The sequence below is a fragment of the Triticum aestivum genome, chromosome 3B, assembly GCF_018294505.1.
Source record: "Triticum aestivum cultivar Chinese Spring chromosome 3B, IWGSC CS RefSeq v2.1, whole genome shotgun sequence".
Classification (NCBI taxonomy): Eukaryota; Viridiplantae; Streptophyta; class Magnoliopsida; order Poales; family Poaceae; genus Triticum; species Triticum aestivum.
In genome coordinates this window covers 311,827,984-311,847,113 of record NC_057801.1, presented here as the reverse complement: position 1 = coordinate 311,847,113, position 19,130 = coordinate 311,827,984, and positions in this window count along the sequence as shown.

Genomic DNA, 19,130 nt, shown 5'->3' with positions numbered 1-19,130 from the left:
TGCAAGCAAGTCAAATAACAGAGGTGCGGGAAAAACAATAAACTCAAAGTGTTTCTTATTGAATCTAAGTCTATACAAGAGCATCTTCTCTTCGTTGTCAACAATAAACTTGTGTGCTACCATGCTCTTGTACTCTAAAATGTGAGGAGGTAATTTTGTCTCCTCCTCCTCATGGTGCCTAATGGGTATCTGAAAATGTTCAGCAAGGCGTGCATCATAGATACCTCCAAATATGGGGCCTTTTGTACGATTCAGGGCTAGCCGTTTAGCAACGACGACACCCATACTAAAAGTATTGTCTCCCAGCAAAGCATGTTGAAGAATAATAATATCCGGAACGCTCAAATTTCCACTATTTCCATGACCAATCAAGCATCTACTAGCAAATATAGCAAAGTAGCGTAAAACAGGAAAGTGTATGCTAGACACTTTTGCCTCAGAGCCCTTCTTTGGCTCTTCTTCAACAATAGTTTTAGCGAAGCCATCCACACCTTCACGATGGGGTTCCTCTAATTCTCCCTCATAAGGTATCCTACATACCGTGCAAAAATCACGCAAAGACATTTCTCTGAATTCATCATATAAATGAAATGATACTGCAGGAGGTGACTTCTTAGGATAATAATAAAAGTTTTGCACGAAAGTATTAGTAAGTAAGATATACTGATCGATTCGGTCGTTCATGAAACCGTTGAGGCCTACAGTCCTGATTAAAGCATAAAAGTCTTCATGAATTCCGGCTTCTTTCAAGAATTCCTCACACGACCATTCACATGACCGTACTTCCGCTAAGCAAGGAAGATTATACTTAGGTTTTTCCTTCTCTTTGTCTTGTTTTTCCTTAGAGCTTTGGCTAAAAGAGCCTTTAAAGAGCCTCCTTAACGTTCTCTGAAAATTTGTAAAATTTTAGTAACTTCAAAATAAAAGTGAATAAAACTAAACAAGATTGATAGCAACCACTCCTACAAGTGCCTAGAGCCTATATCATGCATTGGAATTGCTTGGGACCTCAAAAAATTTAACATGCAAGCTCAAGAACATGGTCACCTATGCAGCAAAAATTTGCAATGAATAAAGCACTAGAACAAAAACTAATTGGACCAATGGAGGAGTCACATACCAAGCAACAATCTCCCAAAGCAGTTCTGCGAATGGAGCTTTGAGCTAAGAGATCGAAAATCGCAGCAAAACGAGCTAGAACTCGGGCTTCAGGTGGATGGGGTTTTTTTGGGTAGAGGATGAAGTGTGTGGGTGCTGGTATAAGTGGAGGGGACCCACCAGGGGGCCACGAGATAGGGGGCGCGCCCTACAGGGGGGCGCCCTCCTCTCTCATGGCCTGGTGCTTGCCCCTCTTGTAGTGTTTTCAGTGCCTAAAATCCTCAAATATGCCAGAAAAATCATACTAAATTTGCAGGGCATTTGGAGCACTTTTATTTTCAGACAATTTTTTAATGCACGGATAATTCAGAAAACAGACGGATAATACTATTTTTGCTTTATTTATTCTAAAAAACAGAAAGTAAAAAGAGAGTACAGAAGGTTGTGCCTTCTAGTTTCATCCATCTCGTGATCATCAAGATGAATCCACTAACAAGGTTGATCAAGTCTTCTTAACAAACTCATTCCGAATAACACGGAACCGGAGAAATTTCGGATAACACTAAGTTACCTCAATGGGGATATGAAAATCCCCAACAATAAGAATATCATACTTTTTCTTGACAGTAAGGAGAGGAAATTCAAAACCTCCAAAAATGATAGTTGGAACTTTTTCAATAGAATTGATGCTATGAACTTGAGATTGTTTCCTGGGAAACTGTATCGTATGCTCATTACCATTAATATGAAAAGTGACATTGCCTTTGTTGCAATCAATAATAGCCCCTGCAGTATTAAGAAAAGGTCTACCAAGGATAATAGACATACTATCGTCCTCGGGAATATCAAGAATAACAAAGTCCGTTAAGATAGTGACATTTGCAACCACAACAGGCACATCCTCACAAATACCGACAGGTATAGCAGTTGATTTATCAGCCATTTGCAAAGATATTTCAGTAGGTGTCAACTTATTCAATTCAAGTCTACGATATAAAGAGAGAGGCATAACACTAACACCGGCTCCAAGATCACATAAAGCAGTTCTAACATAATTTCTTTTAATAGAGCATGGTATAGTTGGTACACCCGGATCTCCAAGTTTCTTTGGTATTCCACCCTTAAAAGTGTAATTAGCAAGCATGGTGGAAATTTCAGCTTCCGGTATCTTTCTTTTATTTGTGATGATATCCTTCATATATTTAGCATAAGGATTTACTTTAAGCATATCAGTTAAACGCATACATAAGAAAATAGGTCTAATCATTTCAGGAAAGCGCTCAAAATCCCATCATCCTTTGACTTGGATGGTTTAGGAGGAAAGGGCATGGGTTTCTGAACCCATGGTTCTCTTTCTTTACCGTGCTTCCTAGCAACAAAATCTCTCTTATCATAACGTTGATTCTTTGATTGTGGGTTATCAAGATCAACAACAGGTTCAATTTCGACATCATTGTATTTGCTAGGTTGAGCATCAACATGAACATTATCATTAACATTATCACTGGTTCATGTTCATCACCTGATTGTGTTTCAGCATCAGAAATAGAAATATCATTAGGATTCTCAGGTGTGTCTACAGTGGGTTCATTAGAAGCATGCAAAGTCCTATCATTTTTCTTTTTCTTATTTTTAGAAGAACTAGGTGCCTCTAAATTATTTCTCTGAGAATCTTGCTTGACTCTCTTAGGGTGGCCTTCAGGATACAAAGGTTCCTGAGTTATTCTACCAGTTCTAGTAGCCACTCTAACAGCAAAGTCATTTTTATTATTCAATTCATCAAGCAAATCATTTTGAGCTTTAAGTACTTGCTCAGCTTGAGTAGCAACCATAGAAGCATATTTGCTAACATGGTGAAGTTCATCTTTAAGTATAGCCAGATTATCACCTACGCGTCCTATCTCGAAAGCATTATTTTTTAACTCTCTACCAACATAAGCATTAAAACTTTCTTGCCTAGCCATAAAGTCATCAAATTCATCTAAGCATGGGCTGTGAAATTTAGTAGAGGGTACTTCAACTTTATCATATCTATAGAGAGAATTTACCTTTACTACCTGTGTCGGGTTATCAAGACAATGTGGTTCTCCAGGTGGTAAATTAAGACCATGTATTTCTTCAATAGGAGGTAAATTCTTAACATCTTCAGCTTTAATGCCTTTTTCTTTCATTGATTTCTTTGCCTCTTGCATATCTTCAGGACTGAGAAACAAAACACCTCTGTTCTTCGGAGTGGGTTCAGGAATAGGCTCCGGAGTTGGCTCAATTGGTTCAGGAATTACTTCAGGAACTGGCTCAGGAAGAGTCCAATTATTTTCATTAGTCAACATATTATTCAATAGTATTTGAGCTACGTCGACTGTTCTTTCCCTGAAAACACAACCAGCACAACTATCCAAGTAGTCCTTGGAAGCATCGGTTAGTCCATTATAAAAGATATCAAGTATTTTGTTTTTCTTAAGAGGATGATCAGGCCAAGCATTAAGTAACCGGAGAATCCTCCCCCAAGCTTGTGGGAGACTCTCTTCTTTGATTTGCACAAAATTATATATTTCCCGCAAGGCAGCTTGTTTCTTATGAGCAGGGAAATATTTAGCAGCAACCAGGCGCAAGAGAATTATACCAAGTCTTAGCATCACCCTTTAATGAGAACGGAAATATCTTAAGGATATATAAATAGCGAGACTTCTCATCATTAGTAAACTGGGTAGCTATATCATTCAACTGGGTAAGATGTGCCACAACAGTTTCAGATTCAAGGCCATAAAAAGGATCAGATTCAACTAAAGTAATAATATCTGGATCAACAAAGAATTCATAATCCTTATCAGTAACACAAATAGGTGAAGTAGCAAAAGCAGGATCAGGTTTCATTCTAGCATTAAGAGACTGCTGCTTCCATTTAGCTAATAATTTCTTAAGATCATTTCTATCATTGCAAGCAAGAATTTCCATAGCAGTTGTTTCATGCATAACATAACCTTTAGGAACAACAGGTAATACATAATCATTGGGGGGACCTTCATCATCACTATCATAAGTAATAGGATCTTCAGTAATTTCATTCCCCCTAACTCTATCAAGTTGTTCATCTAGAAATTCACCTAATGGCAAAGTAGTATCAGACAAAGAGTAGTTTCATCATGCATAGCAGAAGTGGCATCATCAATAACATGCGACATATCAGAATTCATAGCAATAGCAGGTTTAGGTGTCGCAAGCCTACTAATAACGGAAGGAGAATCTAGTGCAGAGCTAGATGGCAGTTCCTTACCTCCCCTCGTAGTTGAGGGCAAAATCTTGGTTTTAGCGTCTTTCAAGTTCTTCATAGTCATCAACAGATATAAATCCCAAGTGACTCAGAGAATAGAGCTATGCTCCCCGGCAACGGCGCCAGAAATTAGTCTTGATAACCCACAAGTATAGGGGATCGCAAAAGCTTTCAAGGGTAGAGTATTCAACCAAAATTTATTGATTCGACACAAGGGGAGCCAAAGAATACTCTTGAGTATTAGCAGTTGAGTTGTCAATTCAACCACACATGGATAACTTAGTACCTGCAGCAAAGTGTTTAGTAGCAAAAGTGGTATGATAATAATAGTAGCGGTAGCAAAAGTAAAGATAAATGTTTTTGGGGTTTTGTAGTAGTTGTAACAGTAGCAACGGAAAAGTAAATAAGCGAAGAACAATAAGTGAAAAGCTCGTAGGCAATGGATCAGTGATGGATAATTATGTCGGATGCGATTCCTCATGTAATAGCTATAACATAGGGTGAGACAGAACTAGCTCCAATTCATCAATGTAATGTAGGCATGTATTCCGTAAATAGTCATACGTGCTTATGGAAAAGAACTTGCCTGACATCTTTTGTCCTACCCTCCCGTTGCAGTGGGGTCCTTATGGAAACTAAGGGATATTAAGGCCTCCTTTTAATAGAGAACCGGAACAAAGCATTAACATATAGTGAATACATGAACTCCTCAAACTACGGTCATCACCGAGAAGTATCCCGATTATTGTCACCTCGGGGTTGTCGGCTCATAACAAATAATAGGTGACTATAGACTTGCAAGATAGGATCAAGAACACACATATATTCATGAAAACATAATAGGTTCAGATCTGAAATCATGGCACTCGGGCCCTAGTGACAAGCATTAAGCATAGCAAAGTCATAGCAACATAAGTCTCAGAACATAGTTGATACTAGGGATCAAACCCTAACAAAACTAACTTGATTACATGGTAAATATCATCAAACCCATCACCGTCCAGCAAGCCTACGATGGAATTACTCACGCACGACGGTGAGCATCATGAAATTGGTGATGGAGGATGGTTGATGATGACGACGGCGACGAATCCCCCTCTCCGGAGCCCCGAACGGACTCCAGATCAGCCCTCCCAAGAGAGATTAGGGCTTGGTGGCAGCTCCGTGTCGTGAAACATGATGAAACTTTCTCCCTGATTTTTTCTCCCCGAGACGGTATATATGGAGTTGGAGTTGAGGTCGGGAGGTGTCCAGGGGGCCCACGAGATAGGAGGGCGCGCCCTAGGGGGTCGCGCCCCCCTTTCTCGTGGACAGCCCGTGGGCCCCCTGGCCTTGATTCTTTCGCCAAAAATTATTATTAATTCTGAAAAGTGCCTCCATGGATTTCCAGGACATTCCGAGAACTTTTCTTTTCTACACATAAAACAACATCATGGCAGTTCTGCTGAAAACAGCGTTAGTTTGGGTTAGTTTCATTCAAATCATGCAAGTTAGAGTCCAAAACAAGGGCAATAGTGTTTGGAAAAGTAGATACGTTGGACACCTATCATTGGCCGTTGGTGTCTTTGGTAGACACGGGGCCACACAGGACTAGCCCAGTGGGGAGTGAGTCGGAGTGGCTGGGAGAGTGTCATGGCAGTAGATCGATTTTGTCAGAACGTCGTTGGTCCACCCGAATGGGAGTGCGAGGCCATGAGTTCCGTGGTGTGGGTAAAGTGCGCTACCTCTGTAGAGTGTGTTTGTTTAAACTATCGATAGCCGTGTCCTCGGTCATGGGCATGGGTTCGTACTAGGTCACACCGTTCGATCAACACTCACATGATGGAATGACTTATAGGTGATTTATATGTTGATATTTTGAGCAGTACAGATTGGCGGGATGTTGATGATGATGTTGGGGACCAAGTGTTTTTCATGGTAGTGATCACCGGAAAGATCACTGTTTGAGACCAAGTGTTGGTCATGGTAGTGATCGCCGGAAAGATCACCGTTTGAGACCAAGTGTTGGTCATGGTTGTGATCGCCGGAAAGATCACCGTTTGGTTACAAGGTAACCCGATCCAAGACCACGAGTTTGGTCCATTTGTGATCCGTGAATGATTAGTGTTTGGTTTTGATCATGAGGTGATCGAGATGATATATTGCTTGGCCGGTTAGCCAAGAGAGATATGGTTATGGAGTTCTGAGATGGTGATTTATCAGTATTGTAGTAGTTTCATATCATGCTTAGTAGTTGTTTTGTATCATGGTAGCTGTTAATTTAATTAACCTGCTTAATGCTATGTTGTTGTCTTACCTTGATGTTTTTGGTTGTTGTGAGCTTGCAAGTACATTCAATGTACTGACCTGGCGTGTCATGCCAGATTGCAGGTGATGCCGTGATTGCTTGATTGCTTCTCGTGGTTTCCGTTCGTGCGAGCTAGATCGTGTCCCAGCCAGAGTCCCTGTGGAGTGGAGTTTCACCACCTTCGTCGTTGTTCCGCTGCTAGAAGATTTCCACTGCTACGAGTTGTTCTGCTGCTAGCATAGAGCCAGCATAGTATCGCAGGTGTAGTGTCGCCGTGCTGATGTGAACCTTTGTAACATCAGACCTTTGTAATTATTCTTGTAATAAGAGCTGATCTGTTCTATGTCAAGCAGTGTTGTATTCTAGAGACTTCTCCTTGATCTCTGGGATGGAATACGGGGTGTTCCAGTTTCTCTGAGCCGGGGTGCCACAGGCTTGGTATCAGAGCAGGTCTGGCTGTAGGACGCCCTAGTCAGCGCGAGCGGTAGAAACCGGTAGTATAGAGTCTGGCTTGATGATTGCATTTGGTTGCCGCATTTGTTTGTTGCATAGCATGCATATAACCTTAGTATTTGTGACAACGGTTTATCTGGTGAGTGTAGCTGGCATCGATTCGGATCCACTACAGCTCAACCTTTGCATTTCTCCATTTCCTTTTTTCTTTCGGTGTTTGGTGTCAATTCTACCCCAGCAGAGTGATGCCAAGTGATCCCGACACTGTTTGCCAAAGTGGTCCTCAGGTATCGTGCCGATGTCTTTCTTTCAGTCTCGCCTATCGTTTCGGTGAAAGAAATCCTTCTATCCCGGATTGTTCTTTTATTTTGTCGTGTTGGCAGCCCTTAATGATCTTAGTAATCATAAACGGGCAATGTCAATAGCCTTAGTTTTTCCCTGCTATCCTATTTCTTGGACGAGTACGAATCTTTTTCCGTCCGCTTGATAATAATGTGGTTGCGACCCTCGTGTCCCACTACATGATTATCGAGTGCGTCCTCACCTTCGAGCTAGTCTAGGTTGCTACCTAGCTAAGCTAGCACTTGGTGTAGCACTGTTTACACCAATTCTTCCACACGTTTATTCGTCCTCGTGCACATCGTCACAGCATGCTAGATCGTACAACCGAAGATCCCGCGAGATTTGTGTGCTTAAGTAGGCATGCATATTGTGTGACTAGCAGTAATACGTGACATTGATTGTGTGAATTGTTTGTTGTTGTGTGCTTTTGTTTAGTTGAGTTTTCTTTTGCTTTTTTCTTTTTGGGCCCCGGTGTTACATTATTTGTCCCCTATAAAGAGTTGCTCATCCACCGACACTGGACTCAAAGAAGCAATAAGGATTTAAAATATTTGGAAGAAGCTCATCTGACATTATTGTCTACATAGTCAACTGCATTATGGCATTAATATCTGCTCAGAATACCAATGGCGTCTCGGATTGATTATCAGCGTAGAGTCTACATCAGTACAAAATCCTCACAACAGTTATGATCCAGCCAGCAGAAAAACAGTCAGGTACAATATCAACGGTATATTTTCAGATAGAGGTATGGATCATATACAAAGTTTTGGCTCAGTAATGCATGATGCTTGAAATATGTTATCATCCGAAATAAATTCAGAATGTGGTATGCTCAAGGAAGACAGTCAAACCATTTTCTCATGCAAATAATCAGCCTCAGAATATTATGGGCACGTGTGTAGATTTCAGTCTGCCTATCAGTATGAAGCTTTGGATGTAAGAAACTTAGTCTTCTTCCACACGCTATCGTAAGAAATTTATGATGCAAGGCCCCTCAATTTTCCTCAGCATGATATGTGAACAATTTTCGGCCCACGATACCCAGTCTTTCACATCAAGACACCTCAGTAAAGGCTTCTGACAGATGGAAATGATTTTTTCTCAATAAGAAAACCCGAGGGGAAGCTTCTCAAGTACGAAACTCAGGCTTCTCCAGCACATAAATCAGATCAAGCTTTGTGTGTAAGTTATAAAGACTTCTTCTACACGATACCCAGACAAAATATTTGGGCAGAAGTTAACAAGTCTTCCTCAGCAAGCTACTCGGATGGCTTCTCTCGTAAGCCACTTAGTCCGCGTCAGTACCACAATATTGCACCGTCCTTAGAGATTATATGATGAGTTGCCAATATATGGCAACACCTCTCAAGAACTAGACTTGCAATAATTTTGTCAGAGGTAAAATTCAGTCAAAACATATGCCTACCGCAAGGATCAATTGTTCGGTGGCATATGATCCTGAGATATGGTGAGCATGCATCCCCAGTCATATCAGTCACTCATACGAGATGCATCAAGGATCAAGCAGATATACCTAGGAAAGGAAGGATTTAACAACCTCACGAGTCAGGCAAAGGAAAATAAAGATGAGCCGAAATACATATCATGAATTACAAGGATCGACAAGATCTAGAGATGCATCATAGAATCAACAGTCTTGGCAATGATCACCAAAGGCATTATTCCCGCACCAAACAAGGTGATATCATGAAACCTTGTCACCTTCTTATATGGTTGGCCTCAGCAACAAGCTCCGTACAGCTACAAACCCCGAATATATGTTATATGTCTGCGAACCCAGGTCGGAAAAACAAGCACAAGGAATAATGTCAAAAATATTAATCAGATCCATGGTCATACGAAGAATCAAGGACAAGTGTGGCCAAGTTATTTCATTAAGGTATCCTGACAAAGAAAATCATGACCGTAAAAGGGATGAGACTGACCGCAAAGGTATGATGATTTTTGCACGACCATCATGGTCTGAATACCCAAGTCAGTTGAAAGCCATACTTCCATATGGATCCACAAAGGCATACTCTCAACGGCCTACTCTATTTACAAGGATTTTCATATCCCGCTGACCCATTTGACAAGGTTAGTGTGGAATATCCAAGTCTGTTCTGTCAAATCCAAGATTCCTTTGCAACCTCAGCAGTTTGACCTCAGCGGCAGTGTTAAAGCATACCACAGCGTATTACCATAGATGGGTATATCAACAACATGAGAAAAATCAAAAGCCGAACAATCAGCTCTGGCCCGGTATACTCACCGACGGAATCAAGTATACAATCAGTCTGTCAGGAAAAAGATTTGTCCGTCAGCCCTTGTCGGGCTAGTCTCAAGATGTAAATATTTGAGAAGGCCTGCATTTATTTGAAGCAACCCCATGGCGGAAGTAAAAAAGTTTTCATGACCAAAGGAAGATTTATACTCAGATCCATTGGATATCACCGCATATATGAGAAAATTCACGTCAACAAAAAGATTTGGTATATGAGCAAAGACCTGTAAGAATTTTGGGGAAAGGTGAAGCAAACCACCCCAGAGCAAGGTAAGTTGATCATCTAAAATTCTTGTGGGAACAATAAATAAAGGAAAAAGGATACCCGACTTGGAAACGGTGTCCTCAAGTCGTACTTGTTCCCTGAGCAACCAAATCTCGAGGACGAGATTTCTTTAAGGGGGGAAGGTTTGTAACAACCTGGTTTTTGGCCCTTGTCTTTTTCTTTCGTTTTATTTCGTTTTGCTTTGTTTTTCTTTTTTGAGTGGTTCTGTGGCCTTGCCACCTGGGAAATCATCCTCATTTCCCCACCCAAGTGGCTCATCATTCTCAAAACCTTGTCAAAGATCATGTCACTTCACTCCTTAACCAAACCATAAAATCTTTTCTAGGAAATATTCCTTTATCTTTAAAGGAATAACCCTATCTGCCCTAGGTTGTGAAGCAACCTATAATTCTGTCCATCCAAAAATCCCGAAATAATTCTCATAATTCCTTTGGGTCATTTATATCTCAAATATGCCCAAACATTTCCTTGGCCAATACAAAAATAGTTCCCTAATATTCCTTTTTCTATTCTGCCCTGAATGGCACTTTGTGAAAGAAGTGTCATTTATATTTCTCCTAGTAGCTCCCAACCTTTTTTGGCATGATTATATGTCCAAATAATTGCCTCATGCACAAGTTCAACTTTATTTGCCTAGACAATCTGTCTCAGTGATCTCAAAGTTACTGTCAAACAGAAGGCTTTGTGAAGGAAGTACTAGCTAGGAGTATCCAAATGAGTTGAACGTTTGCACACTCCTTAATGTGCTCATTTTAACCCCCTCCACCCATTTTCATCCCCGTCCAATCATCTACGTGAGCACAGGGGAAAATATTTGATTCTGGCAATATTTTCAGGTTGTGAAGCAAGCGTATTTTATATTGCTTCAAAAATCCTGTAAAATTACAAAATCATTATTATACCCAGAAAACCTCTCTCCACCCAATTTGGCATCATTTCAATGAGCCATTTGATCACCAAAATTATTCCAAGTTTCTGGACAGAAATGATGTTTGTGAAGCAAGTGCCATTTTGGTTTGTCCATTTAGCATGAGATTTTTACAGCATCTTCATATGTCCAAGTAATCAATCTTTGCCCAATCTTAGCCCAAGTTGATACTCTATGTGAGAGCATCATCATGATCTTCATTTCTGGATCAAAAATGCAGTTGTGAAGCAACTATATTCATTATCGGTCCATTTCTCCTAAACCTCCCCAGGAATGTAGTCCTTCCTATCCTAAACACCCCAGACATAACACTTGACACACAACATCTCTCTGTTGATCACACTTAGCTGATAAAGTTTACTGCAGTAAACTTCAGAGCTCACTAGCCATTTACCCATAGCATTTTTCAACAAGTTACCACCTCAGTTGCAACCTACCCAGGAAGGACTCCACTCCAGACATCGTTTGGCATTGCTGGTGGCACTATGCGCACTAGTGCGCGCGGTGACCACCTCTCTGGCATGCCATGGATGCGAGCTGCATGATTTCTTGCTCGGTCCCCTCCCCCTCTCGTCGTCTTCGCGCGCGTTAGCGTGTCCACTAGCTGGCCCGCATCGTCGCCGCCCCCTGGACTCATCTCCCTCTCCCAAAGCCTCCTCATCGGCGCTCGTCGCCGCTCACCCACGGCAGCACTGTGGCCGACAGCGCATTAATGGCAACCGACCTCTTCCTCTACCCCTCCCTTGGCTCCTGCTGCCCTGTGCGCTCTATAGCTTGTCGGTGTTCTCCCTCGTCGCGTTTCCGCGCCTCCCCGTGATTGCTGCAGTCGCCAGGGACTCGGCCGGACGTGCCCGGCGACACCCAAGCCCGTGCTTCTCACCCCGGCTATAAATAGCCATCCCCAGCCTCGTCCGAGCACTCCACCAGCCTCGCCACCCTCCTCTCCCCCTGCCCAGCCTCTAGCCCGAGCTCGAGGAGCTCTCTCTGGTAGACATCGCCGCCATGGCCGCCGCACGGCCTCGGCTAAATTAGCCCAACGTTGAGCCCTCCTTCACCTCTAGCCACCACTGTAGCCTTCCCCACACTCCAGTGATCGTCCCCAGCCCTTCATCGCGTCGCCGAAGTGCCGAAAGTCGCCGCCCCAAGATCCAGCGCCGCCGCGGTTGCTCTCTGTTCCGGTGGCCATCCCATCTCCCGCCCTCCTCGATGTCCATGCACACCCAAGATGTATGCGTGGCATCGTCCCGTGCCTTCTGGTGGCCCAAGCTCTGCAAATGGTGGTCGGAGCCGCCGGAGCCACCGCTGGCCGTGCCCCTCTGTTCCACCGCCCGGTGCCTCTGCTGATTCGACCCTCCCCGACGCCTGCTCTCCCCTCTGGGCTGATGCGGCATTCTATCCTGAACCCTCCGGTGGCCGGAACTCGGCCGGAGACCACCGGAGCTGGCTGGGCCGTCGGTGTTGCCCCTCCTCTGCTCCTCTCGAGACGGCGTCGGGAGGAAGAAGGAACGAAGCGGGGAGGAGAGAGAGGAGGGAGTTGACCAGCAGCATGGATCCCGCGGCCCCACCAGTCAGTGACCCGGGGGGTTGACCATGCTTATGCTAACGTGGATAAGTGGAAGCGTAGTTCCCAGAATACGCTTACAGTTTTCTGTCCAGGCCCCTATTTGAAAATATTTTAATTACAAAGAGGTCCCTGGCAGAAAAACAGCTATAACTTTTTAACCATAGCTCCAAATCAGGTGATTCCAAAGCCCACTTCTTCATTTCGTCGAGCCCGTTCTGATGGAAAAAATTTCACCATGTGTTAACATTCTAAAAATTACCATTTTGCCCCTGCCCTTAAGCAGCCCCCTCTGAGAGAGTATGTTTTCCGGTGATTCATTCCGTGAGTTTCTCGCACTTTCTCCCAATGATTTATTCCACCCCAGTCAAGCCATACCCTCCATTTGCATCACTGTAATATAGTGACATTGTTTAATTTATTTAAACTTGTTTAAAATATTGTTTTAGCTACTTGTGATCTATGCATGGCATTTTATCGGAGTATTATTTTGATTTGTTGACGCCATGCTATTGTTTGGATTACTAGGAGTTATGTTTGTAGTTGATGAGTATCATGTTGCCATTGGAGTATTAGTTGTTGATATTATGGTTGTTTCATGATGATATCTGTCAATATATTTTGGAGTACTACTTTGGATGTCATGCTAGCTTTGGATTATTAGTGGTTAGTATGATTATATTCATGATGCTAGTTGATGTTCTGTTGCTTGGAGTATTATTTTCTGAGATGGTGTTTACATGTGGATCTTAGTTGGATAGCTTTATTCTTGTTATTGGAGTAGTAGAGTTATTGTTTTCAGGTTCATCATGATAGAAGTATTATGCTATCTTTGGAGTATTTTGATATGAGGATATTATGCTCAGATTATTTGTTGGATATTGCTATGACTTGGATTATAGTTTGGTAGTTGATATCGGAGTATCATTTATCACAATTCTATTTTTGGGGATAAATTCCATCATTAAGTTGGTCAGGTGCCACCGAGCCAGGCTTTCTCCAGTGCAACCACATTTGCCTTGATGGGACGGCCCTAATGCGATGCTATTGTCGTGCCTCTCGCCGGTGCCTCCAACGAGGGAAGGTTATAGGTGCGCGCTACCCTGATCAGGTAGGCGGACATAAGCCTTGTGTGCTCGTAGTTGGATTTTGCGCGCTTTGGTCCCCGTTTGGGACCATTTTTGTTTTGGCCACGCTGGTGGCCGTTGGTATCTTTGGTAGACACGGGGCCACCAAGGACTAGCCCAGTGGGGAGTGAGTCGGAGTGGCCGGGAGACTGTCATGGAAGTAGATCGGTTTTGTCAGAACGCCGTTGGTCCACCCGAATGGGAGTGCGAGGCCATGGGTTCCGTGGTGTGGGTAAAGTGCACTACCTCTGCAGAGTGTGTTTGTTTAAACTAACGATAGCCGCGTCCTCGGTCATGGGCATGGGTTCGTACTAGGTCACATCGTTTGATCAACACTCACATGACGGAATGACTTATAGGTGATTTGTATGTTGATATTTTGAGCAGTACAGATTGGCAGGATGTTGATGATGATGTTGGGGACCAAGTGTTGGTCATGGTAGTGATCGCCGGAAAGATCACTGTTTGAGACCAAGTGTTAGTCATGGTAGTGATCACCGGAAAGATCACCATTTGAGACCAAGTATTTGTCATGGTTGTGATCGCCGGAAAGATCATCGTTTGGTTACAAGGTGACCCGATCCAAGACCATGAGGTTGGTCTGTTTATGATCCGTGAATGATCACCATTTGGTTTTGATCACGAGGAGATCGAGATGGCATATTGCTTGGCCGGTTAGCCAAGAGAGATATGGTTATGGAGATCTGAGATAGTGATTTATCAGTATTATAGTAGTTTCATATCATGCTTAGTAGTTGTTGTTGTATCATGGTAGCTGTTAATTTAATTAACCTGCTTAATGATATGTTGTTGTCTTACCTTGATGTTTTTTGTTGTTGTGAGCTTGCAAGTACATTTAATGTACTGACCTAGCGTGTCATGCCAGATTGCAGATGATTACATGTTTGCTTGAATGCTTGTCATGGTTTCCGTTCGTGCGAGCTAGATCGTGTCCCAGCCAGAGTGCCAGTGGAGTGGAGTTTCACCACCTTCGTCGTTCTTCCGCTGCTAGAAGATTTCCGTTGCTACGAGTTGTTCTGCTGCTAGCATAGAGCAAGTGTAGTATCGCAGGCGTAGTGTTGTCGCGCTGATGTGAACCTTTGTAATATCAGACCTTTGTATTTATTCTTCTAATAAGAGCTGATTTGTTCTATGTCAAGCAGTGCCGTATTCCAGAGACTTCTCCTCGATCTCTGGGCTGGAATACGGGGCGTTCCGGTTTCTCTGAGTCGGGGTGACACACTCCTTGAATGAAAAGCATGATTGCAATGATGTTATTATAAATTCTATTAATGTCAATCATGCTTATAATATGCAAAACCCCAAGCTTGGGGATGCTAATTTTGATGTCCACTACTTATTGCAATGATCATGATTGGGGTGATTCTTCTTATGATCTTGAAAATTTATTTAAGACTCATGATAAATATGTTTGCAATAATATTGAAAGTGGGTTTGGAAGATTTTCAACTTTAGGTAATAATGATCCCACTACTTAGGAGATTGATCAATCTTATGATTTTTTTTATAAAAGTGGGCTTGGAGAGGTCATGACTTTATTTCATGATAATCCCACTATTTTGGAAGAGCGTCAACTTTGCATGCATGTGGATCATGAAGAGAAAATTGTATATGATAGCTATAGTGTTGAATTTGGTTATGATCCTACATGTAATTGTTATGAGAGAGGAAAATGTGGTTGTAGAAATTTTCATGTCAGTAAATTACCTCTTGTTATGTTGAGATTGCTATTTTTTTTCTTCCTTGCATACGCTAGTTTTTGCTTGTCTTGATAATTTTTTTGCCTATAAAATACCTATGCATAGGAATTATTTTAGAATTAAACTTGTTTTTCACATACTACATGATGCTCTCTTCGTGTTCCAATTGCTCTCTTTAATGTCAGCATGATAAAAATTATCAATGCCTAGCTAAAAACTTTAAAGAAAAGCGCTTGTTGGGAGACAACCCCATATTTTATTTTATGTGTTTATGCAATTATAGTTCTGTTATGATTGTGTTTTAGTGTTTTAATTAGTGTTTGTTCCAAGTAAGACCTTTGGGTGATAGTTGATTTGATTATGTGAAAAACAGTAACTTTTGCGCCAAGTTCTGGAAGTTTGTAAATTCACAAAAATGTTATTTTGATCTGGATTTTTTACACAAGATTGATATAAAAAAATTCTATGTTTTCCAAAATTTTCAGAATTTTTGGAGTTACATTAGTTTGGATAAAGTCCAGATTACTACATACTGTTCTATTTTTGATAGATTCTGTTTTCATTATGTGGTTTGCTTATTTTGATGAATCTATGGGTAGTATCGGGGGGTATGAACCACGGATAAGTTAGAATATAGTAGATATAACACCAATATAAAATTGTAATGGGTTTACAACAGTGCCTAAAATTGGTTATTTTCTTTGTTTCACTAACGGATCTCACGAGTTTTCTGTTGAGTTATGTGTTGTGAAGTTTTCAAGTTTTGGGTGAAGCTTCGATGGACTACGTAATAAGGAGTGGCAAGAGCCTAAGCTTGGGGATTCCCATGGAACCCCAAGTGAAAGTGCAACTAATCCCCAGGTGGTTTTGGAAATTCATAACAACATATAGCTCATTGAACTAATAACCTTTCTAGTTAAATATTTCAGAAAGTTCAATGATTGGCATGGCATGGACAAGAGATGTGGACTCCTCAAAATGCTAAGGACAAAGATTGGCAAAAGCTCAAGATTCTTCACTTCTATTTTAGTGATCCAAGATCACATTGAGTCCATAGGAAAGCCAATATTATTAAAAGGAGATGAGGTGTTTCTTAATGCTCTACTTGCTCAAAGTGCTTAGTGATATTGCTCCAAAACCCTCAGCCACATTGTCAGTTCCACATTTGTCCTAACTCAAAGTCAAACTCGGCCCCACCGAAATGACCTATCCGACGCCATCGAGTTTAGTTGACATAGCCATGGCCAGAAACCCTAGACAATTTGGTCACACCGATACGAATCTCGGTTTCACCGAGATGGCCTTGCAAACTCTCTATTGCCTGTTCCAACTATTTCGGTCTTAGCGAAATGTGCAATCGGTCCCACCGTGTTTGCTTGACATCCTCTCTGTTGCTTTATTTCTTCACTTCGGTCTAATTGAGTTGATGCTATTGGTTCCACCGAGTTGATGTTTGCCCTAAGCCCTACCACATCTGTCCCACCGAGTTGTTCTCGTCGGTCCCACCGAGATTCCTAACGTTCACATTTTGAACTAAATCGGTCTCACCGAGTTTTTCTATTTGGTCTGATCGAGTTGGGTCAAATGTGTGTAACGGTTGGATTTTGTGTGGAGGCTATATATACCCCTCCACCCCCTTCTCCATGTGTGAGAGAGCCATCAGAACGTGCCTACACTTCCACTATTCATTTTCAGAGAGAGAACCACCTACTCATGTGTTGAGACCAAGATATTCTAATCCTACCACTAGAATCTTGATATCTAACCTTTCCCAACTTGCTTTCCACTCAAATCATCTTTCCACCATAGCCAAATATGTGAGAGAGAGTGAGGGAGTCCTGGATTAGGGGGTGTTCGGATGGCCGGACTATGACCTTTGGCCGAACTCCCGGACTATGAAGATACAAGATTGAAGACTTCGTCCCGTGTCCGGATAGGACTTTCCTTGGCGTGGAAGGCAAGATTGGCGATATGATATGAAGATCTCCTCCCATTGTAACCGACTCTGTGTAACCCTAGCCCTCTCCGGTGTCTATATAAACCAGAGAGTTTTAGTCCGTAGGACGAACAACAATCATACCATAGGCTAGCTTCTAGGGTTTAGCCTCTCTGATCTCGTGGTAGATCAACTCTTGTACTACCCATATCATCAATATTAATCAAGCAGGAGTAGGGTTTTACCTCCATCGAGAGGGCCCGAACCTGGGTAAAAACATCGTGTCCCTTGTCTCCTGTTACCATCCGCCTAGACGCATAGTTCGGGACCCCCTACCCGAGATCCGCCGGTTTTGACACCGACATTGGTGCTTTCATTGAGAGTTCCTCTGTGTCGTCACCTTTAGGCCCGATGGCTTCTTCGATCATCAACCACGACGCGGTCCAGGGTGAGACTTTTCTCCCCGGACAGATCTTCGTATTCGGCGGCTTCGCAGTGCGGGCCAATTCGCTTGGCCATGTGGAGCAGATCGAAAGCTACGCCCCTGGCCATCAGGTCAGGTTTGCAAGCCTAAACTACACGGCCGACATCCGCGGGGACTTCATCTTCGACGGATTCGAGCTGAGCGCGCCGCACTGTCACGATGGGCATGATCTAGCTCTGCCACCGGACAGCGCCCAGAGTGCCGCTCAGGTGTCCGCTCCGACCATTAGCTGGGAGCCGACTGTGCCAGTCGAGGACGGACAGTTGGACGCTGCCCCAGGAGCCGCAATCTCTATGGTGATAGAGCCGAATACCAGCCTAGTCCTTTGCGACGCCTGTGACTCCAAGGTGCCGGACTCTGTTCCGGACTCCGAATCTTCCGCACCCCTTCCGATTGAACCCGATTGGGCTCCGATCATGGAGTTCACCGCCACGGACGTCTTTCAGCACTCGCCCTTTGGCGATATCCTGAATTCACTAAAGTCTCTCTCTTTGTCAGGAGAGCCCTGGCCGGACTATGCAGCATGGTTTGGATGCGGACGATGAAGAAATTCGAAACCCACCCACCACCCACTTTGTAACCACTGTCGACGATCTAACCGACATGCTCGACTTCGACTCCGAAGACATCAACGGTATGGAAGCCAATGAAGGAGACGACCAAGAACCAACACCTATAGGGCACTGGAAAGCCACCTCGTCATATGACATATACATGGTGGACACCCCCAAAGCAGGGGATGGCGATGTAAAAACGGAGGACGACCCCCCCAAGAAGCAACCCAAGCATCGACGTCAGCGGCGCCGCTCTAAATCCTGCCAAAGCAAAAACGGCGAGTCCGGCACTGGAGACAACAACACCCCGGACAGTGCCGAAGACAACCCCCTCCAGCAGGATTCAATGCAGGAGGACGGAGGAGCCAGCCCTCATGAGAGAGCGGGAGGTCGAGGATGACAATTATATGCCTCCCTTCGAAGCCGAGGCAAGCCTCGACGACGACGAATTCGTTGTGCCAGAGGATCCTGTCGAACAAGAGCGTTTCAAACGCAGGCTTATGGCCACGGCAAGCAGCCTCAAGAAAAAACAACAACAGCTTAGAGCTGACCAAGACTTGCTAGCCGACAGATGGACTGAAGTCCTGGCGGCCGAAGAGTATAAACTCGAACGCCCCTCCAAGAGCTACCCAAAGCGCAGGCTGCTACCCCAACTAGAGGAGGAAGCAACTAAACATACATCACCAGCGTACGATGCGCCCGATTGGCCACCCCGTGGCCGCGACAGAGAGGCCTTTCGGCCCTCAACTCAAGCCGCATCCCAGCGCCGCTCCAAAAATACCCGAGCACGGGGAA